General features: G+C 41.4%; 2 long non-coding RNA genes across 2 annotated transcripts in view; both read left to right on the plus strand.

Moving 5' to 3' along the window:
- Positions 1-12,132, plus strand: part of LOC145523296 (uncharacterized) — a 47,198-nt gene extending 35,066 nt beyond the window's left edge. Inside the window, exons 5-7 of the long non-coding RNA XR_014066471.1 lie at positions 4,892-5,132; positions 5,404-5,627; positions 11,643-12,132. This is a non-coding gene — a long non-coding RNA (uncharacterized LOC145523296). The remainder of the gene's footprint in view (positions 1-4,891; positions 5,133-5,403; positions 5,628-11,642) is intronic.
- LOC145523298 (uncharacterized) overlaps positions 1-20,357 on the plus strand; it is a 178,264-nt gene that overhangs the window by 143,254 nt on the left and 14,653 nt on the right. Inside the window, exons 4-6 of the long non-coding RNA XR_014066473.1 lie at positions 14,263-14,311; positions 14,628-14,861; positions 17,125-17,215. This is a non-coding gene — a long non-coding RNA (uncharacterized LOC145523298). The remainder of the gene's footprint in view (positions 1-14,262; positions 14,312-14,627; positions 14,862-17,124; positions 17,216-20,357) is intronic.

A 20,357-nucleotide genomic window follows, 5' to 3' on the forward strand; every position in this document is an offset into this window, starting at 1 on the left:
CAGAATCTGGGACCCTATCCCAGGTTTACTAAATCAGAATCTGAATTGTAGCAACATACCCAGATGACTGCTATGTATATTGCTTAAGAAGCACTGTTTTATACTAAATTGAGCTTCTGCTTTTGTAGGTGTTTGCAGCTGTGTAAAAGTGTATGTATGGGCTTCCCAGGTGGCTCAGTGATAAAGAATGCATCTGCTAATGCAAGAGATGAAGGAGATGCACATTCAGTCCCTGGATCGGGAAGATCCCCTGAAAGAGGAAATGGCAGCCCATTTCAGTGTTCTTGCCTGGAGAATTCTGTAAACAGAGGAGACTGGTGGGCTGCAGTCCATGCAGTCGCAAAGAGTGAGCATGCACGCATGCATAAGTGTATGTGTGTGAGGGGCAACAAGGTAGGAAAGGAAGGGAAGAGGGTCAGGGCACGAGGTGGGGGCAGGCAGAAGAGGCAGGGAGAGAAAAAAATGACTCAGTGATTGATTCCAGGCTGGAGCTAATGAAATGTGCACATGCTGTCCTTGAAACACGTGCAACATGGGGCTGGCATTCAGGGCTGAGATCTAGGTCAAGATACTAATTTGCGTGCAGGGTATTTGTAGATAGGTGGTGGATAAAACATGGAGGGAACAAGATTATTCAGAGGGAGTGGGAAGGAAACACTAATACTTGGAAGCTGGCAGACTGGCTAAAAGAGCTGTTGAGGAAAGGCAAGGACCTAGTCATGAAGACCTCAGTGTCCAAGAAGCCAAGAAGAAATGTTTTTAATTCTTGGGTTAATGTGGTCAGATAACCAAAAAACAAAGATCAGAGAGATGAAAACTGAAAATTCTGCTTTATATTTTGTAGCGAGTAGGCCTTTAGCTAGTTGGCCATGGAAAGCTTTTGTCCTCTGGATTCTAGAAGCTTTCATTCCGTAGATGTCTCGGATACTAACCTCAGGCCATCCTTGCCCTTGAGGGAGGACCTCGCACCAGCAAATCTCCATCTGCCGCTTCTGCTGCTGCTGCTCCTGGTCTCCCACCTGCCTCTGACCTGTTGGTTCTTGACTTGCCTCTTGGTCACTGGACTAAACTTCCCATCTGACCCTTTTCCTTCTCCTTTGTGTATCCCCTTTATCAGTCCACCAGTGCCTCCTAACTTTAGGTTTGCTTGGACTGATCTTCACTACCTGATTGTTTCTATTCCTGTCAACTCCTAGCATATGTTCTTTACATTGAAATGATCTGAGCTGTTAAATTCCCCATACAAAATAGCCGGGGCACCAGACTCTGTTTAGAACAAAGTCATTCTCAACAGTTCATGTGATAGGAACACCTCCTCTCTTAGAGTAAGGAGATTATGGTTTAAACTAGGCTCCTAGAAAGAAGTCCAGGTTTGCCCTTGGTGTCAATGGCTTAGCTGATCCATCAGGAGGGAGGTTTTAAAAATTTAAGCCACTTGCTCCAACACAGTGGCCTGCGCACAATTTTTAACATGTGTTTTGGGCATCAGCATGATTCTGGAGAGAAATAGAAAACACTTCTCAATTTCTGAAAACAGCTGGTAGAATTTAGATTCCTAGCTACTGCTTTAAGAACAAGATTATTGAAAGTTGCTGCCTAGAGTCTCCAGTTGCTTGTTGCTTTCTCTTTTAGGCTGGAATGGCTACTGTAGACAGTTTTTACATCAAAGATGTTAGCAGGGCTATGAAAAGTCAGGAAGAAGAAGGATGTCAAGAGTGGCCAAAAAAAAAACAAAAAACAAACAAACAAAAAAAAAGAGTGGCCAAATACAGCCAATTTCATCCAGCCCCAAAGTACACTTTCGTGTGTCTGTGTGTGCAGGGCACTAACTGGGTGCCCTCACACATCACCTTGTTTAGTTCTCACAACAGCCATATGGAGTAGGTGTTATCTTGACTTTGTAGATGCCTATCAGCAAAGTTACAGAGCATGTTAGTGACAGGAAAGGCTTCCCAGGTGGCTGGCGCTACTGGTAAAGAACCTGCCTGCTAATGCAGGAGATTTAAGAGACACAGGTTCAATTCCTGGTTGGGAAGATCCCCTGGAGGAGGGCATGGCAAGCCACTCCAGTATTCTTGCTTGGGAAATCCCATGGACAGAGGACCCCGGTGGGCTGCAGTCCATAGTGTTGTAAAAAGTAGCACATGACTTAAGTAAGTGACTTAGCATGCACTCATAGTGGCAAGAAGCGAAATACTAACACACTGTGTATTGGTAATTTTAAGATTTGGGTCAGAGTCAATGGTAAAAAAGGATTAGAGAGAAGAGTCAGAGGGAGAGGAGTATTACAGAGTAAAGGAGTATTTTCTATATCTCCTTTAAGTCATTACACACCTATTATATTTCACCAGAGGTAAGGTTGTCCTTCGAAATGTGAAACAGCTCTAGGATGATGATGGCAGGGGAGAGTTCCCCCCAAATTAAAGATCCTGGGCCAGCCAGCTCCTCTCTCAGCTCTGCACTTCCATTTAGGCTTGAATGGCTCTTCCCTGCACCTGGAATGTTTGTCTGTTCTGCTCAGCATCTTTCTTTTTTTTATTTTTTATTGTAGGATAATTGCTTTACAGAATTTTGCTGTTTTCTGTCAAACCTCAACATAAATCTCCATCCAGCTATCATCTTCAATAAGTATCCTTCTTAAAGTCACCTATGAAGCCATCTAGGTGCCATGAGCCTCAGCTTCTCCATCTATAACTTGGAAATGATAGATCTAACCCATGAGATCATTTGGTGTTTGAATCACAACACATAAAACTAATGTGGCAATTTTGCTAAAGAGTAATGGAAAAATATGAAACATTGAGGACAGCAACTAGCCCACTTGAAAACTAGTTCAAAACTTTTTAGAAAGAAATTTTGGTTCATTGAATGGAAAAAGCTTATAAGTGTTAGGTGGATTCAATGACCAAAAATGAAAAAAAAGGGGCTCAACAAAAACTGAACTGGATTTCTGAAAGAAACATAGAAAAACCTGTTTAAAACTGATTTAAAAGTGGCTAACTAGCCCACTATGTTTCATGACTCTTTATCTCATGTGTAGAGACATTTCTTTACAAATGAGGCAACTCAATAATGAGAGACATTTGAGACATTTCTGTTACCTTTAGATGTTATCATCAGTTCTCTTCCTGCTCCCTGTTATCTTATATTTCCCTGGAAGCAGTGATTAAAACAAGCATTTTATCAGAATGTGCATTCCTGACTCTTTTCATAATTATAATTCAATTTAATAAATGCTAATTTAGTACCTTAAAATGGCTTCCCCGGCGACTCTGTGGTAAAGAATCTGCCTGCCAATGCAGAAGATGTGGGTTCAATCCCTGGGTTGGGGATATTCCTCAGAGGAGGAGAAAATGGCAACCCACTCCAATATTCTTGCCTGGGAAATCCCATGGGCAGAGGAGCCTGATGGGCTACAGTCCATGGGGTGCCAAAAAGAGTTTGACATGACCAAGTGACTAAACAGCAACAGGAACAAATGTAGTCTATGGTATTAGGCACTGTGTAGACTCAGAAAATTCACACAAAATTTGCCTTCATCGTGAGTTCTATTTTTAATGTAAGTCTTAAGAGGGCTTGGCACTGTGTTTTATTCAGATTTTTCATATGTAGCCAAGGCAGAGAGTGGTGGTTTAAGAGGCCAGAAATAATATAAGTAACTTTAGGTTGCTTAGAGACTATGTTAAGTAAAAAGTAAATCAAGAATTAGGCAAAGGCTGGGGCATTTATGTTAGTTGCTTAGTCGTGTCCAACTCGTTATGACCCCATGGACTGCTGTCCAGCAGGTTCCTCATCTATGGGATTCTCCAGGCAAGAATACTGGAGTGGGTTGCTATTCCCTTCTCCAGGGGATCTTCCCGACCCAGGGATCAAACCAGGGTCTACTGCATTGCAGCCCCAAGGGAATTTGAATATATTATGTTGCAAATAGAGAAAGCTGTTAGCAGAGGATGGATGGTGGATGGAGACTCGTCTTTCTCTGTGGTTGCAGAATTGGGCTTCCCAGGTGGGTCAGTGGTAAAGAATCCACCTGCCAGTGCAGGAGACACAAGAGATGCAGGTTCTATCCCTGAGTCCAGGAGATTCCCTGGAAGAGGAAATGGCAATCCACTCCAGCATTTTTGCCTGGCTAATCCAGGGGCAAAGAAGCCTGGTGGGCTATAGTCCATGGGGTCCCAAAGAGTTGGACACAGCTGAGCAGCTGAGCACGGAGCACACTCTGGGCTTTTAGTAGACTCTAAAGCATGTGAAAGATTTTGTGGCTGTCTCATTGTATAGAATGAGACTGGACTGATTTTCTTGCCCCTGCTAAAGATCCATCACTAGACCAAAACAGGAAATGAAGAAAATATTTACAAAATAAAAAATTGTATAAAATATTTATAATAGAAGAAAATATTTTATAAAGTATATGGAAATGTATTCTTGCTGAGCACCCTCCATAGACAAGGTGGCTATAATGGTAATAAAAGTGAAAATATGTGCTTTCTTGATCTGTTTCATATTTGGAATGTGATGGGACAGTTGACATCATTCCCCTCAAACTTGGAGGGACTAAGGGAAGAGGACCTGGTAAGGGCCTTATGCATCTTGAATGACTGGCACAGTCAAGTGCTTAATTTTTATGGAACAAGTAGTGGCAAACATCAGTTTGAGGGTTACTGGAAAGAAAATGGTCAGAAATCAAAAGTGAGAAGACATGATTAGAGCCTGACTCCCTCATTGATTACCTATGTGATCTTGGGGAAGTAAGGCTGAGCTCAGTTTCCTAGTCACAGAAATGGACCTAAGAATACTTTATCCATCTGACAGGTCATGTGATGATTTCTGTGAAGGCCCTTTATAAGTTACAAATTGTCCTATAAAATTTGTATTCTCAACTTGTGAACAGGGCTTACCTGGTGGCTGAGACGGTCAAGAATCTGTCTGCAATGTGGGAGACCTGGGTTCGATCCCTGGGTGGGGAAGATCCCCTGGAGAAGGGAAAGGCTACCCACTCCAGTATTCTGGCCTGGAGAAGCCCATGGACAGAGGAGCCGGGCAGCTACAATCCATGAGGTCACAAAGAGTCAGACACGACTGAACAACTTTCACTTTCACTTGTGAACAAGAGGGTATCGTTGTAGGGCAGGGTGAGTTCGGGTGGTTTCACTGCAAATCATATTTCCTACTTTTCAAATATTAAGTCATGTCTACTGGTGAATATACAATAAATCTTTTCTTGAAGTTTTCTTTTCAATGATCTTCCACTTTTTGCTAAAGTCTGACCAAGTATGGTCTCAGTAGAATTTTATGTAAAAAGTTTGGAGACTGACTTCTGAGAGCGGTATCATATTTTCATTTAGTTGGAGTATAATTTATCTTTCTATAATCCCATCTCTTGGCTTCATTCATGTTGTGCAGCTATTAAAAATGGATCTCCCTGAGACTGCTCCTCACAGACCTGTCAGGAAGCAGTGGGAGAGCATCACAGAGCCAGCGTTAGACACTGAGGGAAGAAGAGGACAATGAACTGCTCTCCCTGGATTTCAGGTTGTCTCTGGTGGACCAATTAAAAGTTGATCACTGCGATGATAAGAAAGGGAAAAGGAGGCAGGAGAGAGACTGCTAAAGGAGGGGGTGCTCAGGTAGCTCTGGCCATAAACTGAACGAGAACAGTTGGTTTACTTTGGGGAGTTTCTTTTTTTTTTAACAAGCGACTTAAAATGGAGAGCTTGAAAACTTATCTCAGAAAGAAATTCATTTGAAGGAAAGTGAAAGTGAAAGTGTGAAAGTCGCTCAGTCCTGTCTGACCCTTTGTGACCCCATGGACTATACAGCCCATGGAATTCTCCAGGCTAGGATACTGGAGTGGGTAGCTGTTCCCTTCTTCAGGGGATCTTCCCAATCCCATGATGGAACCCAGGTCTCCCGCATTGCAGGTGGATTCTTTACCAGCTGAGCCACCAGGGAAGCCCTCATTTGAAGTAAAACAGGGTGGAAATGCCTGGCCGGAAATATTGTGAAATGTTTTTGTTGCACTGAGTAACTGAGTATGAAATTTTCAAGAAGTTATAAAAAGTGATGTCGTTGTGCCTCTAGCATTACGGGAAATAACTTATTGATGAAGCAGATTTTGTAGCTTGAGCTGGCTCTAAAATTTCAGAAACCAGACAAGAGCATGAAGATTAATTAATAAGCTATCCTGATCTCTAAGGTGGTGCCTGCATCTATGCAAGGCTGTTACAAAAGTTTGAAAATATATGAAGTTTTTGACTTACTAGTCATTAAAGTACTAAAAGAAATCTGTCCAAATTAGCTTTGCAGTCTCAGTGAGAAAGCCAAGCCAACTGGAACAGATTCACTTCCTTCATTTTTCTTTTTTAAATTGGGGAATTTTTTTTTTTACAAGCTTTTACAGCGTTGTGTTAGAGTCCTCTGCGTAACAAACTGAATCAGCTCTACGTGTACATATATCCCCTCCCTCTTGGGCATCTCTCTCCCCTCCGCCCCCACCCCATCCTCCAGGTCATCACAGAGCACCAAGCTGAGCTTCCTGTGCTGTACAGCAGGGTCCCGCTAGCTGCCTGTTTTACACAAGGCAGTGCACAGACATCAGTCCCAATCTCCCAATTCACCCCTCCCCACCTGTGTCTACCTGTCCATTCTCTACGTCTCCTCTCTATTTCTGCCCTGTAAATAGGTTCATCTGTACCATTTTTCTAGATTCCACATATATGCATTAATATATGACATGCGTTTTTCTCTTTCTGACTTCACTGTGTGTGACAGACTCTAGGTCCATCCACGTCTCTATAAATGACCCATTTTCACTCCTTTTTATGGCTGAGGGAAAAAAAAAGCTGAAGGAATCAGGCTCTCTGACCTCAGACTATACTACAGTAATCAAGACAGTTTGGTACTGGCACAAAAACAAAGATATGGATCAATCAAACAGGGTAGAAAGCTCAGAGATAAACTCGTGCACCTATGGTCGCCTAATCTATGTCAAAGGAGTCAAGAATACACAGTGGAGAAAAGACAATAGCTTCAAAAAATGGTGCTGGGAAAACTGGACAACTATGTGTAAAAGAATGAAATTAGAACACTTCATAACACCATGGTGGTAGTGGTTTAGTCATTAAGTCATGTCCGACTCTTGGGACCCCATGGACTATATATAGCCTGCCAGGCTCCTCTGTCCATGGGATTTCCCAAGCAAGAGTACTGGAGTGGGCTGCCATTCCCTTCTCCAGGAGATCTTCCCGACCCAGGAACACCATACACAAGAATAATCTCCCCTTATTTTTTCTCCTCTGCTTATTTCCTGATTGGCAGATGGGCAGATGTGTGAATTTAAATGCAAATCACTCTGACAGCACCTGGAAAGAAAGAGTTGCTTATGATGATAAAGTCCTTGTAGTCAGCCAGCTTCTACTCTGTCTGTAATACAGCAGGTGGATGGATAATGCACATTATATGGCCACTGTCTTAGCTAACAAAAACCTGTGCTCATACAGCAGGGAATTATATGAAATATTTTTCTCTTTCTTTTTTCAGGTTTATTGAGGTGTAATTGGAAATGAAAAGTACATATATTTAAAGTTTGCAATGTGGTATTTTGACATACATTGTACATTGTGATATACATGTACAATGTGAAATGATTACCACAATCAAGTTAATTAATATATTCATCATCTTTACATCATTATTGATTTTTTTAAATTTATTTTTTAGTTGAAGGATAATTGCTTTACATGTTACTTATTTGGGGGCATGGTGAGAACAGTATGGCCTTCTCTCTTACCAAAAATCAAGGATATAATACAGTGTTATTAACTGTAGGCCAAAGTTTGTACAGTGGATCTCTAGGATGCATTCATCTTGTGTAACTGAAACTTGACACTCATTGAACAGTAAGTCTCTATTTCCTCCTCCCCTAGTTCTTAGCAGCTACTGTTCTCTTTGCTGTTCCTGTGAGTCTTGTCTTCTTAGATTCCACACGTAAGTGAGAACATATGTCTTTCTGTGTCTGGCTTATTTCAACTAGCATAATGACCTCCAGGTTTTTGCATCTTGTTGTAAATGGTAAGATTTCTTTATTTTTCATGAATGGATAATATTCCACTGTATGTATATGTATGTGTGTCTGTGTGTGTCTGTGTGTGTACATGCTCAGTTGCTCAGGTGTGTCCTACTCTTTGCAACCCCATGGACAATAACCTACCAGGCTCCTCTGTCCATGGAATTTTCCAGGCAAGAATACTGGAGTGGGCTGCCATTTCCTACTCCAGGAGATCTTCCAGACCCAGGGATTGAACCTGTGTCTCTTGTGTCTCCTGCATTGGCAGGCAGATTCTTTACCACTGCACTACCTGGGGTGACCATATATGTGTGTGTATGTATGTATGTGTGTGTATATATATATATATATATATATATGGTTTAGCTGCTAAGTCATGTCCGACTCTGTGACTTCGTGGACTGTAACCCACCAGGTTCCTCTATCCATAGGATTTTCCAGGCAGGAATACTGGAGTGGGTTGCCATTCCCTTCTCCAGGGGATCTCCCAGACACAGGGATCAAATCAGGGTCTCCTGCACTGCAGGCAGATTCTTTACCAACTGAGCTACCAGGGAAGCTCATATATAGACATAAATGAATGGAGAAAGAAGATATGGGATATATCTATATATTGAGATCTCTATCTATCTATCTATCTATCTAAACCATGCAGCAGTGACCACAGGAGTGCAGATATTTCTTTGAGATGCTGATTTCATTCTCTTTGGATATGTATCCAGAAGAGGAACTGCTGGATCATATGGTAAATGTATTTTTAACTTTTCGAGGAGCTTAGATACTGTTTTCCATATTGGCTATACCAATTTATAGTCTCACCACCAATTAGCAAGTGTTCCCTTTTCTCCAAATCCTTGCTAACACTTTGTTATCTTTTTTTTTTTTTTGAGGGGGGAATATGTAGCTTTTTTAAATTAGAGGGTAATTGCTTTACAATATTATGTTGGCTTTGGCCGTACAACAATGTGGATCAGAGAACAGCCATTCTGACAGGTGTGAGGTGGTATCTCATCATGGTTTTGATTTGTATTATCCTAATGAAAGTGGAATCAGCTATATATATATCCCTCCCTCTTGAACCTCCTTCCCACCTCCCATCCTCTAGGTCTTCACAGAGCACCAAGTTGAGCTCCCTGTGCTATACAGCATGTTCCTACTAGCTATCTATTTTACATATGGTAGTGTATACGCTCAGTCGTGTCTTACTCTTTGCAACCCCATGCACTGTAGACTGCAAGGCTCCTCTGTCCATGGGATTTCTCAGGCAAGAATACCAGAGTGGGTTGCCATTTCCTCCTCCAGGGGATCTTCCTGACCCAGGGATCAAACCTGTATCTTCTGTGTCTCCTGCTTTGCAGGCGATTCTTTACCACTGAGCCATTCGGGAAGCCCATGGTAGCGTATATATGTCAACCTGAATCTCCCATTCATCCCACCCTCCCGTTCTTCTGCTGTATCCACAGATCCATCTCTACATCTGCATCTCTATTCCTGTCTTGCAGATAGGTTCATCTGTACCACTTTTTGCAGTCCATGAGGTTGCAAAGAGTCAGACACAACTTGGTGACTGAACAACAACATAGCTGATTCAATTCATGTACAACAGAAACTAACGGAACATTGTAAAGCAGTTATACTCCAATTTTTTTTTTTTTAAAGTTGTATGTGTGCCTGTTTAGAAGTCATACCTGGTCTGATTGGTGCTAGATTCTTTCTTGGTTTGGAATGGTGCATATCCATACTTCCTTTGCATCTGTTAGTTGCTTTATTTACACTGTTTCCAGTCTAACCAGCTTCAGTACTCCCCCTAGTAACAGGCCTAAATGAACTTGTTGGACTCCATTGCATCTATTATGTTTTTTTTAATACTAGTTTTTAACTGATAATATTATAAAACTTAGTGACATAGTTGAGACTGAAGCAAAAAGATGAGTATTTTTAGCCTCATCTCACTGTTCACCCCACATGCTCTCACCTGCAGGCATATCCAGTTGCTCTCATCCTTCTCCTCTGTGTGCAGCCCTGGAAGCACCTTCTTAGTCTTCTGATCTCTCTGCAGCCAGAGGGATTGTATTCACTATGGTCCCTTGGGCTTCCCAGGTGGCGCTAGTGGTAAGGAATGAGCCTGCCTATGCAGGCAGGAGACATGGGTTCGATCCCTGGGTGGGAAAGATCCCCTGATAAGGAAACGGTAACCCTTTCCAGTAGTCTTGCCTGGAAAATTCCGTGGACAGAGGAGCCTGGCGAGCTACAGTCCGTGGGGCGGCAGAAGGTCGGACTCTACTGAGCACACACACACCTTTACTATAATGATATCAAGCCTTTTTGTGGGATACAGGATCTGCTGTCCAAAACCTCTTTTTCATTATCCACCCAGAGTCAACCATACATCTTCATCTCATGAACATATTTAAAAATCTATTTCCCTCTTTGGTAATTTAACACCATGGCAATAGATTTATATACTAACGAGTAGAAAAATTGAGGAGGAGAAACACATTTTTGTATGACCAAGGAACTGTATAACTTGCTGTAATCCTTAACTACTGTTTAAATATGTCTGAAATCTTGATGTTTCAGGAGTCAGCATAAAGGGGAAGCAGGGTATAGTACCCAGATGAAATGATGCAATTTCACCTTACTGTCCTCTCTTAATTAATTTCAAGGTGAAACTCAAAGGGCCATGAAAAGGTGGAATGAAAATGAGATACTTCCATCCTCTCCTATTTTTGTTTCCTGAGTTCAATGTGTCTTAAAATTGGAAGGCAGAGTCCAGGTGTTAGTGAGGTATTAGCCTGAGGAGATGTGAGAGTGGAGGTCAGGCATTAAACTATGCATATTACATGAGGGATTAATTGCCAGGAGCCTGTGAGAAGAATTATGGCAGTTAATATCCAGAGCCTGAGCAAATACCAACATGAGAAAATCGTCACCTATCTGCAAACACAGGAGGGTTTCAAGCCAGTGGGTAAAAATGAGATTAGCTTTTTTCTTTATAAATGATAGAAGATGCTTTGGGGCGGGGTAGGGGGTGGGTGAGGGGGACACCAAAGACAGAACTGCGTGATGTAGTCTAGATATTTTCAAGTTTCAATTCAGAACCATGATCATGTTAATAGGGACTTAAAAAAAAAATAACTGGAGAGGGGCACCCTATAGTTTCCTGGCTTCGTGGTGCACCTTCCAGTCTAGCTTTCCTCTCTTGTAGATCTGCAGCTCTAGGGCTAGAATGAAGAGTCAAGTTTATCACCCAGAGCCTGAGGCACTATTAGATGCTAACGCTAAATGGGAATTCAATTATGTTCTCTCCATCCTATTTACTAAAGCAGAAAATTGGAATTATTTAGTCTTAGAGCAGCGTTTCTCCCTTGTGGGTAGGGAGTGGGCAGAGACACTCTTCCCCTGGAGGACGTATCATTCTCTGCTGGAGGGTGTATGAAAATAATGTATTTAATATTACACAAATTTTAAAACTGAGACGCCACCCAAAGTCATTATTTTTGTGATGTAAACTCCATCAGGAAAGCGGAAGGAAAGGTCTTTCACATAAGAAAATAAACTTTCCTCTGTCTCTCAGTGATTTCATTAAGAAGACATGAGCAAGGCCTTGGGATGCATGCTGGAAAGTGGGAGAGATTTTGCTGCTCATCAAGGAAGAGCCTAGTGTGGACTTCCTTGGTGGCCCAGTGGTTATGAATCCGCCTGCCAATGCAGGGGACACAGGTTTGATTCCTGGTCCGGGAAGACTCCACATGCCATGGGGCAACTAAGCCTGTGCAGCACAACTACCGAAGCCTGTGTGCCTAGAGCCCCGCAACGCAACAAGAGGAGCCTCCGCGACAAGGGGAGCCTCGGCAACGAGAGCAGCCACTGCAACGAGAGGAGCCAGCGCAACAAGGAGCCTCCGCAACAAGGGGGAGCCACCGCGACGAGGGGATCCTCCGCGACAAGGAGCCTGCCCACTATAGAGAGTAGCCCCTGCTCGCCGCAATAGAGAGAAGTCAGTATGCAGCAACCAAGACCCAGCACGGCCAAAAAATTCACAAATAAAAAGAATGCAAAGGCAATCTGACAAATACATTATTATTATTATTTTTTTAAAGAACATAGTTTAAAAAGCATTGAAAAGCATGAGCCCGCTTTTCTCATAAAAATGGTGCCGTGCTGTCCCTTCATTTAAACTGGCAAATTCAATCTAATGGAGGCTTCCTGACCATTTGATTAACAGAAGATCAACTGTTACCCATTTGATTTTTTTTTATTTGCATTAATCATTTTTGGTGGTATATACACCTGATCTTCATGGTAACGTTCTGTTTGAAGCCAGAACGGTTCTTTCTGGCATGGCCGAGTTCTTCCACTGCTGGTGGCAGCTTGTGGGTATGGAAGAGAGAGGAGTTATTGGGCACAGATGTCCTTTATGGTTTGATTCTTGGCAAAATGAGGTAACGGAGTGTTCACTAAAGCATGGAATCTGTTACAGTTCTGCTTCACTTGGAGGAAGCATGGAAATAAGAAATGTCTTTTCTTTCTTCTTTCCATTTCTCACCAAGCTTGTTAGGAGAAGAAATGACATTAAGGAATTCTGTGTGTTAAATCTGTACCTGCTTCCATATCTAGCACTGTTTTCAGTTATAAAACCATTGACAAATTTCAGAAAAGGAAGAAAAGCATGTCATATAATTATCAGATAGTTTCAAAATTAGTGGTTTCAGCTATGTTTTCCTTAAAACTCCAAGATCTTATACCAAAATTAAAATGCAGGATCATTAATTTATGGTTAATCATTCAAGAATTGTCATCGTTTGTCGGCAAATTTTGCCAAGTTTGTAGGCAAAATGTTACATTAGCTTTAAGAATCATATTTTTATTTCTCTTTTACCTTTGAAAGTCTTGAATGTGTTTTCAGTAAAAATACTTTCTAAATGTCCTTTTGATGACTGTATCTGCTGTATTTGGCAGAAATGTGTCCTCTGATATGCCTGTAGAACTACTGGGATAATCTTTCCATTAAAAGCAGCAGGAACATCATGCTTAGGAAGGATCTATGTTCTTTCCTGGGTTTCTCAACTTAGAAAGGATTTGGAGAAATACAGAGGAAGCCAAAAATATCAATAGAAATTTGAAAGGATCTGAGTTCAAATGCATACACACTTAGGAAAGAACAAGAGGATAACAAAGTTGCCATATGAGGATGTAGACCGGTATTTGTCACTAACAATCTGAGTGATGCTACCAGCTCTTTCATGAAAAATGGCCTCTTCCACAAACAGTTGCATAGCAATGGCTTCCAAGAATAGTCCTAACACTTGCTCTGCTAGACATTATGATATCAAAATGCAGGGCTAGACATCACATCACAGTGTATGTCCTACTCTTCCTGACCCTGGAATATGTGGGCCAGGCTTACTTGGAGGTGACCCCTTGGACTGCAGCATGCCAGGCTCCCCTGTCCTCCACTATCTCCTGGAGCTTGCTCAAACTCATGTCCATTGGGTCGGTGATGCCATCCAACCATCTCGTCCTCTGTCATCCCCTTCTTCTCCTGCCTTCGATTTTTCCCACATCGGGGTCTTTTCCAAAGAGTTGGCTTTTAGGTGGCCAAAGTATTGGAGCTTCAGGTTCAGTATCAGTCCTTCCAATGAATATTCAAGGTTGATTTTCTTTAGGATTGATTTGTTTGATCCCCTCGCAGCCAAGAGATTCTCAATGCTCTTCTCTAGCACCACAATTTGAAAGCATCGGTTCTTCGGAGGTCAGTCTTCTTTATGGTCCAACTCATATCTGTACATGATTACTGGAAAAATCATAACTTTGACTCTATGGACCTTTGTTGGTAAAGTGATGTCTCTGCTTTTTAATATGCTGTCTAGGTTTGTTGAAACTGTTAATAATATAAAACAGTATTTGATCAACCATGCTAGAAAAAGTGCTCTTTTTATTTTCTTCTACAAAGAATAATACAACAACATTGTCAAATAAAGAAGCAATCAAAGAGTAAGCAGCAAAAACATGTATAAAGAAAGTATAACAGAAGTGGTTCAGTCATTCATAGTAAGTGTTATTTTCCTGAATGTTGGTGACATTTGTGGCATTTGTCAGCTTTTTAAGATTTGCAATTTATTGGACTTTATTTTTTTCAGTTTGAATTTTGTACCAAATGTCCTATTTATGTTTTAAAAATTCTTTTTCTTCAGAATGGCCCTCCAAACTGGGTAAGATCCAGGATTCCCCAAACCTGGTTTGGTAAGTAAGACTGTGCGATCCTAGCTAATAATGACATGTTTTGTCTTTCTTGACGTGTGTGCAAAGGTTTGTAACACACCCCAAGGAGGTCATTTCTCAAGCTTGTCTGGACAGCTCATCTGTTCTGTCAATATCCTCATTGCCCAATTTTCCATTACTAATTCTAGGGTTCTATAGAGCTCCTGATTAAGTAGCTCATCCAATACTTGCTCCTCAGTGTAGTCCAAAAGGATTAATTCAACACAATTTATAAGGAAGAAATAAATCTTATTAATTCAAATGGGTCTAAATAAGAGTAAATCTTCCTTGTTCTTAGAGACAATAACTGTGGATAAAATAAAATGAGGAAGAATGTAAGGACTATCCATCCGTTAACGAAAGGAGTAATCTTGTTTGCACTGGTTACTGATGTGTTTCTGCTGAGTGTCACCTTAACTATTGCTTGAAATATATTCAACTACAACAACCACAACAAAACAGAGCACGCCATTCATCATTCAGCAGCTGTTTGCCCTCAGAACATAATGGAGCAACAGTACTTTGGTTTCCAGTGAGTAATTTCTCTTTGGGGCTTGGTGAGAACTCAGATTCCCTTGATACAGATATCAATCTTAATTGAATAGACATGATGACAAAACACAGACAATGGAACAGAGAGGCAAGGGCAGATAAATAGCTCTGCTTGAGTGAGTTTCAACTCAACACTTGCTAAAGAGAAGCCAGTGAGACAACAATGGTGTCATTGTCTTGCATCCCAAAAGTGATGGAAATCCTGCTGCTTTCCCAATGCCAGGCTCAGGAAATCATGAGCTCAAGTTAGAACTCCTAGTTCTCTGGTACTGTGCTGTGAGCTTCTTATTAGGACTTCTCCCTTCTCTTTACTTTTATGTCTAAAGCCTATTTAAAGAGTCCAACTAGCCCTCCCCACTTCTCTTTCCACTAAACAAACTAACTGAATTTCTTTTTACCATTATTGCTTTCTTGTTGTGTTGTGTTGCTTATCACAGTGCCTGTCATTAGGTAGGTTCTCAAACTTTTGTTGAATTAATGGTCATGGTCACCTTAACATTAGTGACACCAAATGAAATTTGTTATTAATGATAATGATGAAAATCATGTGCAAAGAGGAACAGTAGTAGGTACTCAGTTCAGTTCAGTTCGGTCACTCAGTCATGTCTGACTCTTTTCGACCCCATGAACCGCAGCATGCCAGGCCTCGCTGTCTATCACCAACTCCCAGAGTTTACCCAAACTCATGTCCATCGAGTCGGTGATGCCATCCTACCATCTCATCCTCTATCGTCCCCTTCTTCTCTTGCCCTCAACCCTTCCCGGCATCAGGGTCTTTTCCAATGAGTCAACTCTTCACATGAGGTGGCCAAAGTATTGGAGTTTCAGCTTCAACATCAGTCCTTCCAATGAACACCCAGGACTGATCTCCTTTAGGATGGACTGGTTGGATCTTCTTGCAGTCCGAGGGACTCTCAAGAGTCCTCTCCAACACCACAGTTCAAAAGCATCAATTATTTGGTGCTCAGCCTTCTTTATAGTCCAAAACTCACATCTATACATGACCACTGGAAAAACCGTAGCCTTGATTAGATGGACCTTTGTTGGCAAAGTAATGTCTCTGCTTTTTAATATGCTATCTAGGTTGGTCATAACTTTCCTTCAAAGGAGTAAGCGTCTTTTAATTTTATGGCTGCAGTCACCATGTGCAGTGATTTTGGAGCCCCCCAAAATAAAGTCTCTCACTGTTTCCACTGTTTCCTCATCTATTTCCCATGAAGTGATGGGACCAGATGCCATGATCTTAGTTTTCTGAATGTTGAGCTTTAAGCCAACTTTTTCACTCTCCTCTTTCACTTTCATCAAGAGGCTTTTTAGTTCCTCCTCACTTTCTGCCATAAGGGTGGTGTCATCTGCATATCTGATATTTCTCCTGATAATCTTGATTTCAGCTTGTGCTTCTTCTAGCCCAGCATTTCTCATGATGTACTCTGCATATAAGTTAAATAAGCAGGGTGACAATATACAGCCTTGACGTCCTCCTTTTCCTATTTGGAACCAGTCTGTTGCTCCATGTCCAGTTCTAACTGTTGCTTCCTGACCTGCATACAGGTTTCTCAGGAGACAGGTCAGATGGTCTGGTATTCCCATCTCTTTCAGAATTTTCCACAGTGTATTGTGATCCACACAGTCAAAGGCTTTGGCATAGTCAATAAAGCAGAAATAGATGTTTTTCTGGAACTCTCTTGCTTTTTCAATGATCCAGCGGATGTTGGCAATTTGATCTCTGGTTCCTCTGCCTTTTCTAAAACCAGCTTGACCATCTGGAAGTTCACGGTTCACGTATTGCTGAAGCCTGGCTTGGAGAATTTTGAGCGTTACTTTGCTAGCGTGTGAGATGAGTGCAATTGTGTGGTAGTTTGAACATTCTTTGGCATTGCCTTTCTTTGGGATTGGAATGAAAACTGACCTTTTCCAGTCCTGTGGCACTGCTGAGTTTTCCAAATTTGCTGGCATATTGAGTGCAGCACTTTCACAGGTACCACATATTAAATGCCAAAAACTTTTCACATATTGTCTATTTGAATCTTCACAGAAAGTTTTCAAGGTAGTTATCACTGTTTCTATGTAACATTTCAGAACACTGAGCCTCAGAAATTTAATAATGTATCCAAAATTTTTAAAACTAAGATTTTTGTTTGGGGGGGTGGGGTCTGAAATCTAAACATCACATTATTTTTGCATTCATTTTCTACACAACAAAATTATGTTTTGTATATAATGTAAATTTTGTTGCTTTTCAGTTGCTAAGTCATAGCTGGCTCTTTGCAACCCCATGGACTATAGCCCTCCAGGATCCTCTGTCCATGGGATTCTCCAGGCAAGAATACTAGAGTGAGTTGCCATTTCCTCCTCCAGGGGATCTTCCCAATCCAGGGATTGAACCTGCATCTCTTGCATCTCCTGCATTGGCAGGCAGATTCTTTACCACTGAGCCACCAGGGAAGCTACCATCACATAAGTATACTGTCTTTAATATATCATACATGCATATGTATGTATGTATATGGATCTATCCTCTGTTTCTCTTACCATGATATAAGTTCAGTGAAGGCAGAGATGGCTCCTATTTCATATTTTCAAATATTTATGAAATCTAATAGTTTAGTAAATGCATCACTGGACCTTTGTTTTCTCTCAAAAAGTGTTTCTGGGCATTTTATCTGGTGGACCCTTGAGACTAGCAGAATGTGCAGGTGCCTTGATTTAAGGCAGATTATTTCAATTGGATTGCAAGAATTTAATGTCAAGTGTTTAATGTCCAATACTGTGAAAAAAAAAACACATCAGAATAGAAGTGTGGATACTCATCTCCAGTGGGAAAGTAGACATCGATTTACTTTGCAGTTGGAAAGAATGGACTCATTAAACAGGTGAGAGCTTTGCAATTGACTGTCCACCACTGCACTCAATGGTCAGGTTCTTCAAAAGGATCTTTATTTTACTATAAGTTTCCCTGAAAATGGAGCCTGAGTAAAAAGCCTGAATGCAGATGGTTTATTTGGAATATGTCCTAGGAGCAGAAGTGAGGAAGAAAGGGAATAAACAGAGAAGCAGAGACAATACACTGAAGCTAATACAATGGCTACTGTGATGCGTGATTTTTTGCTTAATCCTTTGGGATAAAATATGTCTAAGACCAATCCACCTGATTGGAGAAAGAGGAAACATGTACCCATGAGCTCACCTTTCCACTGGTCAAGGATTGCCTGCCTGTTGTTAAACCCCCTGCTTCTGGATTGTGATATGATGAAGCAGGGGTGAGTTTGTGGGGGCGGGCCAGAGGAAGGAGTTTTCCAGTGGAAACAAAAAACAACCCCAGGTGTTTGCAGCAGTGGCTGGAATGAGAGCTGAAGCTGAGAGGGTTTTAGTTGTATTTAAGAAGTATAAGTTAACACTCGGACAATTAAAAATGCTTTTATCAAGATTGACTTTATCAACATTTAAGAGATAAAGAAAAAATAGGATATGCTGAGTAGGCTAAAGCATGTTCTGTTTTCATCATTACATAAACAAGGGCCGGAGGAGAAGGGGACGACAGAGGATGAGATGGTTGGATGGCATCCCTGACTCAATGGACATGAGTTTGACTAAATTCCAGGAGTTGGTGATGGACAGGGAGGCCTGGTGTGCTGCAGTCCTTGGGGTCGCAAAGCGTTGGATACAACTGAGCAACTGAACTGAACTTATAAAGCAGAAAGATACTCACAGACTCAGAGAACAAATTTATGGTTTCCAGGGGGAAGGATGGAGGGAAGAGATCGTTACGGAGTTTGGGGTGGTCATGTACACATGCTATATTTAAAATGGATAACCAGCAAGGACCTACTATATAGTACCTGGCACTCTGCTCTGTATTATGTGGCAGCCTGGATGGGAGAGTAATTTGCAGGAGAATAGATACATGGATATGTATGGCTGAGTCTCTTCACTGTTCACCTGAAACTATCACAACATTGTTTGTTAATCGGCTATACCCTGTTACAAAATTAGAAGTTAAAAAAAAGACCCAGTACAGCGAAAATAAATAATAAAATTTAAAAATAAATAAAATAAATCCAACTACTTTCAACTCTTAAAAAAGATAATATAGGGCTTCCCTGGCGGCTTAGCTGGTAAAAAAGATAATATTGAAAACTATCAGAAGGAAAAGCAAGATTGACTTCAAAGAAATAGCAATTAGATAAATGGTAGATTTAAGACAAGGGAGAGTAGATGTGGAAAGAAAGTAAAGTAATATTGTCCAACTCTTGAGGGAAGTTTATTTTTAGCCTGGGATTTTATACCCAGTTATCATTACAGAGGGAGTGAAAATGACATTCTTAGATGTACAAAAAGCAACCTCTAAATCCTCACTTAAAGAACTATTAAAGAGCAAATGTCACCAACGAGAAGGAATAGGATAATATCATGACACAGATACTGATAACATTTAATTAATGAACATTAAAGTGCTAATCACTTAACTCTTTTTTACACAAAAAGAAATTACAAAATTCTAAGCAAAAACAGATCAGGAGTTTGAAAGTATACTAATGATCTTGTAATCTGGGAGAAGGATAGAAATACTGAAGAACTGTCCATTTCCTAAGAAAACTTTGGGAATTCCAGACCAAGATGGCAACACAGAAAGCTCCTGAAATTTCCTCCACATGGATGCACCAAACTACACATGGAGCAGTTCCCTCTGAGAGACACCCACCAACCCATTGAGTGATTTCAATACTTTGATGACTGAAAATACCCACACTGATATTTCAGAGAGGTAGACACACTCTCAAAATAAAATAAACTCCCGGCAGAGCACCATACAACCAGGGGATTTCCCAAATCCCAGCTTCTCTCTGAGGAGCAAACCATACAGCTAGTGTGCCAACTTCTAAGGCTGCCACTGGAGGGTTGCCACCTAGACCTTCAGCTGCCACCCAGCTTAAAGTCTGGAATGGGCTTTCATAAGCCCACTCCCCACTCCCCAGCCTCTAGCAAACAAAGATTTCACTTGCTTTGCCTGTCCCCCAGAGCTCAGTGCAGAGGGTGAAGGCAAAAACATCCATGTCCTAGTCTTCCCCTGGAAGAGGTTTGACTACATACTTTACAAGCTGCTGACTGAGGATCAGTAATCTGATTAGCATGCATCTGACAAATGAAATATTTCCTGCCATATCAGTGAGCAAGAGTGTCACAGCCATCAACAATTGCAGCCCTCCAATGTGAGCCGGTGAGCTCTGAGGGAACCCAGGAAGGAAAAGAACACCTGCCATCTAGCAGCTACAGGCCACGTGCTATACTGACTCCCAGGGAAGCTCCAGATGTGAAAAACACAGGATAGTGGCCCCAGAGAGCTGCAGTGCATAGCAGAGAAATGATTTCAGTGAGCCCAAATCTTGCATCTTCTCATACATAGGAAAGTGCTGAATTCCTTACCCTGGGTTATCTGGTTTTCTCTAAATAACAATAATCTTTTGATGTTCAAACT

This window comes from Giraffa tippelskirchi, chromosome 10, assembly GCF_054371585.1.
Source record: "Giraffa tippelskirchi isolate mGirTip1 chromosome 10, T2T-mGirTip1v1.2.pri, whole genome shotgun sequence".
Lineage (NCBI taxonomy): Eukaryota > Metazoa > Chordata > Mammalia > Artiodactyla > Giraffidae > Giraffa > Giraffa tippelskirchi.